General features: G+C 52.1%; 1 pseudogene; it reads right to left on the reverse strand.

Annotated features, from left to right (window-relative positions):
• Positions 1–1,342: 1,342 nt before the first annotated feature.
• LOC129050546 (uncharacterized) lies at positions 1,343–2,632 on the reverse strand (annotated as a pseudogene).
• Positions 2,633–8,244: the final 5,612 nt, after the last annotated feature.

An 8,244-nucleotide genomic window follows, 5' to 3' on the forward strand; every position in this document is an offset into this window, starting at 1 on the left:
TTCCATGCCTGCAGCAGCCATGTCCACTCTCCAGACCCTCACCCACCTGGCTCAGTAGACACTGCACTGCCTGTGGTCCTGCGCCTACACCTGGGCCTCTGTACCCGTCAGTTCCCCCAGTCTGGTTCTTATTTTCCCCAACAAGTAGGGAGCCTGTAAGGACACCTGTTGAGCAAGCTGGGGGAGAGAGTAGGGTGGGGCTGGGAGGATGAGGAGGAGAAGCTCATGGTCATGCTGGAGACTCAGCTGAGCAGAGTCTCTGCAGGCCCCTTGGCTGCCTAGCCAGTGGTGATCCCGCCCCCACCCTCATTTCTTCTTTGTTAACAAAACCATGACCTCATTAAATACTGGACACCTATAAACCTCATGGACCCTCCTCCAGCCTCCCCACCGTGTACTGGTCAGTCTAAGTCAACTCTAGTCATTTCATTCCTCTGGACATTGACTGCTCGGGGCTTGGGCATGAGCTGCCTCTTCACCTGAGCCTGACCCACAGGTACCCTCTGCACCTACCACGCTGATGCACTGGGCCAGGGAGAGCTCCGTCTCGATGGAGATGTGCTGTGAGGAGCTGGTGGCTGGGTGGATCAGGTTGTGGTAACGGGTTTTGTTCAGAAGGTCGTCCATCAGTTTCTGCTCGGCATGGGCCATGCGGCAGTCCCCTGGGTAAACACACAGACATGCTGGGCCCTTGTGCAGCTGTCCCCCACTGCAGCTGACAGCTATGAAGCAGGAGCTGAGAGGGCCAGGGAGCACAGACACCCTGAGAGCTGGCTGAAGCAGTGAAGGTGCTGGCGGGCCTTTCTTTCCCTGGGGACTTCAAATGACATTAATGACAGAGCTCAGCTACCTCCTCCCCATGCCATACCTCTTCCTCCTCCCCCTCCCTCAATCAGTGAACAGCATCCCACGCTCTACACATCTGATACAAAACTGGGTGTCTCTTCCTGACTCCTCCCTTGGTTCATCCAAGTAGCCCCCAAGTCCCGTCTGTCCTCCCATCTCCACGGCTAAAGCCATGTCCCTGCCTCCCCTGCCCTGCCCACCTTCTATTCTCTCCACCTGCACTCTGCCCCTGCCATCCGTGTGCTGTACAGTGGCAGACTGGTCTTTCTACAGCAAGCTGGACTAGGGCCCTTCCCCACCCACAGCTCTCAGAGCTGGAGGTGGAGTTGAATCTCATGTTCTGGCTTGGCATTCAGAGCTCTTTCCCCCTCGGCACTGGCTTATCCAGAGTGCTCACAGTGCAGGGCAGGAGCCCCATGACTCAAATGTGGGTTTGGTGCAGAACTGGGTCTGAGGTGGTGCTTTCCCTATGAAGAGACAGGGCCGACATGGGGGGATTTTCTGGGTTCAGAGTTAGACCTACAGAGTGCAAGGTTTCTCTGAGGCACCAAATGGAGGGGTCGAGCTAGCAGCTGGCTCCTGGTCTGGAGCTTCAAGGAGGGGTCTCAGCTCAGAGCCAAATTCAATAGCCAGCTTACATGCAGCCTCCCGCAGGGAGCCCCTGGAGCTTCCACAGCCTCAGATCTGCCCCTCTGCATACCCCAGATCTCTTGCCAAGGGGCGTTTGGGTCTTCATGTCATCTCCCTCCCATGTCTGGGAGTAAAGGTGAGGTGCGGGGACTTGCACTTGTGTACTCTGGTGTCTTAAGGGAGAGTGTGTCAAGTAGAGTGGAGGCGGCTTGGAAAGAGGGAGACTCAGAGGAGAGTGAAGGACACGTGACCAGGCGAGCCTGGGAGCAGGAAAAGAGAGTGAGCAGAGGAAACCGCTGGGTCAGGGGAGCAGATGGGAGGATCAGGGAATGAGGGGGGCTGGAGACATGGGGGTGGGGACGCTGGTGAGGGGCTGCCTGGCTCGCCAGGCTCAGGAGTCAGTTACATCCTCCCACAAGGACCAGCTCACCTAGTCGCCCCAAAGCCCTCTCTCTGTGGGTGGGACCAGAGGGCCAAGAGCACAGATAACCCAGTTGAGCAGGACTGAGGCAGACTCAGGTGGGTGCTGGGCTGGACTCCTGGCTCTGGGGAGCAGCCGCCACCCTGCCTACTGCATCCACTTTCCAACTCGCTGCCTATCTGAGCAGATGCAATATTGGGCACCTTGTGAAACATGCTCCTGGTGCACCTGCTGCCTGCTGCCCCTCCTGCAGAGTGCCCGGGCTCTCCAGAGGGGATTCCTGTAGAGGCTTGGCCTAGATTCTGAGTCCTGCCTCTCATACCCGGGGCTGCTACCCCAGAGGCCAGCTGCTTGAGTACCCTGGAAGCTAGTCTGTAGCCCCAGGCTACAGCTGGGTCCATCCCACGGCCCTTCTTTAGTGTATCTATTTGGACTGACTGCTCAGTTCATAGAGAGGGGTGTGTCTTGCCCCAGCCCATCTGGCATGTCTAAGGCAGCTGTGGGGTCAGAATCTGCAGCTCCCGGCCCCCAGCCCTGCAACAGTAGGAGAGGCTGGACCCCACATCTCTGAAGTCCCACTGGGCTGGTGCGAGCGGGCTCCCGAGTGCAGAGCTGCTCTGCAGGCTGTGGGGCTCATGCACCAGCTTTGAACCCACCTGATGTGCTCAGGTTGCTCACCTTTGGGCCTGTCCTGACTCTCAGGCATTCGGCTGAGCCTGAGGGCCTCTCCCTCATCTTGACCACCAGCTACAGGCTCTGACTTAGAGGTTCCCAGAACCTTAGACCATTTGGCCGGCCCCCCATTTCTCACCTGAGGAAACTGAGACCAGAGAGGGAAAGCAACTTTCTCAAGGACCCCCAGCAATTCAGAGGCAGAACCAGGTCTAGGAGCCTCTTCTCGATAGATTTTCTCCCTGTCCCCGAGCCTTCTTTAGTGCCTCATTAACTTCCCTGTAAGGAAACTGCCCCCCTGAGGCTGGAAATGGTGCTGTCCAGAGTGGTGTGCGACAGTGACTGCACCTGTGTTTGTACTTGTGAGTGTGTATGGGGGTGGGGATGAGGGGGGGAATAAACGGCAGGGATTCTGGGGGCTGGATGCACTCCACCTCACCCCAAAAAGGGGTGCAGGAGAGCCCAGCCAAGCACAGCACATGCTTCGACTTTCCAATCTGCTGAATGCCTGTGAGGCCAGTTGGGCCCAGAAGACAAGAGACAGGCCTTTCCCCATTGATGGCAGGGGGGTGCCCAAGATGGGTGGAAGCTTCTGCTGCAACTTTGGGGGTCACATCCCAGCCCATGGGCTGACACTTAAGCAGAAAAAGCCACCTCTAGGAGTCAGTCGTGATCTAGTGATTCTGATGAGGAGGGGCCCCACCAGCCTGTGTCCAGGGTCTTGTCTGGGAAAAACTGCTCCCTGGCAGAAAGAGGCTAATAATTTGAGAGGAAGCCATAGCTGAAATCCTAAACTGTGTGAGTGTGTATGTCCAGTTTGAAAAAGCGTATCTGACCTAAACATTTATATTGAAAAAATGGAAAGATATTCCCCTTGTTTTGGAATACAAACTACAGAAAGCAACAGTTAACAGAATCTCATCGGAAAGGTCAGATTCTGCATCTGGAAAGGCACAGTGATTTTCAACTGCGGTGTGTGTCCTTAACTGAGGAAGGGAAGGTGAGATTTATATTTAGTAAAAGGCAGCTATGAATTTACCTTTTATAAAGAGCTTGCTATATACTATTAGTGCTTTTCAATCATGTCAGAATCAGCCAGATGCCTGTGGAAATGCAAATTCCCAGGCTTCATTCCCAGAGATTCTGGTCCTGTGAGCCTAGGGTGGGGCACAGAAATCTCTATGGGGTGGTGCAGGCTGCCCCAGGACCACACCAAGAAACACTGCAACTGGCCCCCACACATCCCAGTTCACAAATATGCAGGCAGGCATCTTATCTCCACAGAACAGATAGGGAAACTGAGGTCCAGAGTGGGGAAAGAAACATCATGGGGCCACCCAGCAAGTAGTAGCAGAGCCACGATACACCCAGTGTCTGCAGGCACCATCTCTGATGACAGCTCCACCTCCCCACAGGAACCTTGCCTACCCCAACCCCTACCTCCTGCTGCCCGTATGGTGGGTCTCTGTCCAAGGAAGATGTACCCTAGGTCCTCTAGGCTGACTGGGGCTCAGAGGAAACCTTGGCCCAGAGTGTAGGAGCTAGAAGGGTCCTTGGAATTCATGTGGGGAATTTGAGGCCCAAAGAAGGCAGTCCTCACATTTGAACTCTGTCTGGAGAAGGGCTGGGTCTCCTTCCTGAGTGGTACGTTTGACTTCACCAGCCTGGCCCTCAGTCAAGCTGGCTGTCCAGGCCCGCCACACCTCAGGGTGGGTGACCAGAGGCGGTGGTGCCATAAAACACATTTCCTGGGAGATCCACCCCCAAAGCTCAAAACATTCCAGGGCTGGTGAGTTGGGCAAGCCCCCTTCCCTCTCAGCCCAGTTTCCCCACCTCTACAACAGCTGTGCTGGTGGAGACTTCTCCCTGAGACTGAGCTGCAGATTTTCTCCTGGGCGCCTACACCACCCACGTTGCCGGCTCCTCTGTGCCTGCTCTTCAAGAAAGTCAGCTCTCAGGTAAGGAAGGTACCTTGGCTCTATCGGGAGCAGGAGCCAGTGCACCCCCAGCCTCCCAGACCAGTGGGGATGGCCGGGGCTGCCTACAAAGCTGCTGCCCAGCCCAGAGACACCCACCTGGGAGGGTGGCCCTGGCCCTCGCAGCGGCTCTGAGAAGAGGCGGCCCCCACTCCAAAACTGGCAGAGGCACCCACGCCTTCCCTCAGCCCAAAGAGGCTTTTAGGAAAATGAATCATCTCAGGTTCAAACCCATGGGGTTGCTGAAAGACAAGAAAGTGCGGTGCCAGCTGGCGCGAGGGAGCGCTGCTCCGTGCAGACTTTGCAGGGAGGGCACTTAGGAAAAGGGACTGGAGTCTGGGAGAGTGACTAGCTCAGGGTTAAAGGGAGGGGATGGAGCTGGAGTGAGCTGGCCTTGTCCTCCCCCTTGGGCCTTCCAGCCTGGGCTCAGGTGATTCAAAGGAGCAAGCACCTCCCTCTCCCGGCCAGGGAGTTCTTGCCACATTCTTCAATCAGTACCATTCCCTTGGGGTCTGGGTGACAGCACCCTCCTCCAGACCTGGCTGGAACTGCTGTCTCAATTCTAGATCCAAAAGAACTTCTGGCAGCTTCTCCATCTCCCTCTCAGTCCAGCCTCACCTCTTCACCCGTGGAGGAGCTCCAACAGCAAATCTTGCAACTGGAGGAATAAGGCAGGAAGGGCAGGGTCTGAAGAAGGAACCACCTTCAAAACGCAGCTCTGCCACCTTCTCTCCAGGACTCTCAGGCTTGCTTTCCTATTGCGCCCTCGACATCCTTTTGCTATAATCTGGCATGTTGATGTATAGTCTTTAAAAGCAACAACACTGTTGACGTGGAGCAGACTTCCCATTTGGGATGGTCTGGAGAAGTTAGGTTTGAGGGCATCCTCTCTTCTGCAAACTGCAGTAGTAATAGATGAGATATACAAAGTAAATAAAGGCCGCACGCGGTGGTCACGCCTGTAATCCTGTAATCCCAGCACTCTGGGAGGCTGAGGTAGGAGGATCACTTGAAGCCAGGAGTTTGAGACCAGCCTGGCCAATATGGCAACACCCTCTCTACTAAAAATATAAAAATTAGCTGGGCATAGTGGTGCACACCTGTAGTCCCAGCTACTCAGGAGGCTGAGGCAGGAGAATCACTTGAACCCGCGAGGCGGAGGTTGCAGTGAAACGAGATCCTGCCACTGCATTCCAGCCTGGGTGACAGAGTGAGACTCCATCTCAAAAAATAAAAATAAAAAATAAAGTACATAAAAAAGACATGCCCAGGCTGAAAAATAAGTTAATCTTTATCTCCATGAACGAAAAGCAGAAAAGAAATGCAAAGCAATTGGAGGCTGAAGAGCCTGGACCCCGCTGGGCTTTGGGAACCAATGATGGTGGCAGGTCCTTTGGGATAAAGAGGGACCAAATGACTCCTAGCTAGAAGCTGGGAGCTTGGGTGTACCCCAGTACTTGAAAGGATGTTGGCCGGGCGCAGTGGTTAATGCCTGTAATACCAGCACTTTGGGAGGCCGAGGGAAAGTAACTCTTACATCAGTGTGAAAGCAAATCAGACAGGACAGGGGAACATGGAGGGGAGGAGAGCCAAACCAGGGCCTGGTTCCACCCGCCCCATTGGGCCAGAAGCACAAGTGGTTCTCTGCACAACATCAAGAGTGAGGACATGCTTTCAGCTCCACTTTAACTCAGGTTCCTCATGTGACAGCAGGCTTGTCAATCCCACTTGCCCCCGTGGCTCGCACCAGAAAACCACCAGCAGTGTGAGTAAGGACAGAAGCAGGAGACAGAGGAGCCAGGGTTTGGGAATCCCACAGCAACCCACAGGCCCTCATCACACACGGCAAGGATGTGCCCTCACTGGGCTCACCACCACCACTCGACATCACCTTTCACCTTCACTACCTGATAACCTGCCTGGGTAACACCACTGTAACACAAGAAACAGGTCTAGAATCTAGCATGTATGCTATACCTGAAGGAGCAAAAGACGGTAATAAAATACAATAAAACTTTTAGTTTATTTATTTAATATAAAATTTAGAGCCATAATCAAAACGTGTAATTCTGACGGGATTCACTACTTATAAAAACTTCACAGCCCTCTATTTTCAAATGTAAATGGTATTCCGTGGCTCCTCGCCAGCATGTAACTAGTTACTCTGCAATCCGTTTCATGGCTTATTTTTGGCAAGCGGCGATTTCTTCAACCCAAGTTTTCCAAGGGAAAAAAGGACATGAAATGTTTCCAAAAGTTTCTTACAATATTTAGATAAACTACTGCTCAACAACTGCATCCTCCAAGTCAACACATCAAGAATCCTTCAATCACAAACACTTAAGGTGAGAAAACGGTGTCTATCCATGCAGGAGAGGGACACGTTATCCATGCTTATGAAGACAGCCTGGATATCGGCTACTGAAAAACTGTGAATGCATCTTCCTTTTTCTACTTTCCAAAATTTTTGTGAGGTGATACTTATTTCTATGTTTGTTTCTATTCTTTTTATTTTGTATTTTTTAGTAGGTACATCCTTATTACAAATCTACTGTAGAACCAATGTCCCATACAGGACTCCACGTGCCACAGGAACCAAAAAGTCACATGCAGCGAAGATGAAGACACAGCAGACAACCCGTGTGGACACGACAGAGCCACCTGCCCAGGACACCAGTGGAGCCACAGGTGCAATTCAAAATGTTCTTATTCGTATTAATAAACATGGCCAGGTGCGGTGGCTCATGCCTGTAATCCCAACACTTTGGGAGGCTGAGGCGGGCAGATTACCTGAGGTTGGGAGTTCAAGACCATCCCGGCCAACATCGTGAAACCCCATCTCTACTAAAAATACACAGATTAGCCAGGTATGGTGGCATGCATCTGTAGTCCCAGCCACTCAGGAGGTTGAGGCAGAAGAATCATTTGAACCCAGGGGGCAGAGGCTGCAGTGAGCTGAGATTGTGCCACTGCACTCCAGTCCAGGCAACAGAGTGAGTCTCCATCTCAGGGGGAAAAAAAATTGTTCTTAGTCACATTAATAAAAGTAAACACACACACACACACACACACACACACACACACACACACACACATAAAATTAATTGTAGTAATGGCCAGGTGCAGTGGCTCATGCCTGTAATCCCAGCACTTTGGGAGGCCAAGGTGGGCAGATTACTTGAGATCAGGAGTTCGACACCAGCCTGGCCAACGTGGTGAAACTCTTGTCTCTACAAAAATACAAAAATCAGCCAGGCGTGGTGGTGTACATCCATAGTCCCAGCTGCTCGGGAGGCTGAAGAAGAAGAATTACTTGAACCCAAGAGGCGGAGGTTGCAGTGAGCCAAGATTGCACCACTGCACTCTGGCCTGGGCAACAGAGCAAGACTCCATCTCAAAAATAAAAAATAATTTTAATAATGTATCATACTTATCCCAACAGACTGAAAATCTTACCATTTCAACATGAAATATAAGAAAAATGATTGAGATATTTTACATAGGTTATTTCATATTAAGTCCTCAAAAACCATCAGCATAGCTTACATATGTAGCACATTTCAATTTGCAGTGAAATTTGCATTGAAAATATCTGATCTGCACTTAGACTCATAAAATATATAGTTGACAAAGTAGACTCATGTGGCCAAGTGACATTCTTAAATGCTTTCTAATAACGGAATCAAGTTTTTAAACCTG

Source organism: Pongo abelii, chromosome 16 (assembly GCF_028885655.2).
Source record: "Pongo abelii isolate AG06213 chromosome 16, NHGRI_mPonAbe1-v2.0_pri, whole genome shotgun sequence".
NCBI classification, from domain to species: domain Eukaryota; kingdom Metazoa; phylum Chordata; class Mammalia; order Primates; family Hominidae; genus Pongo; species Pongo abelii.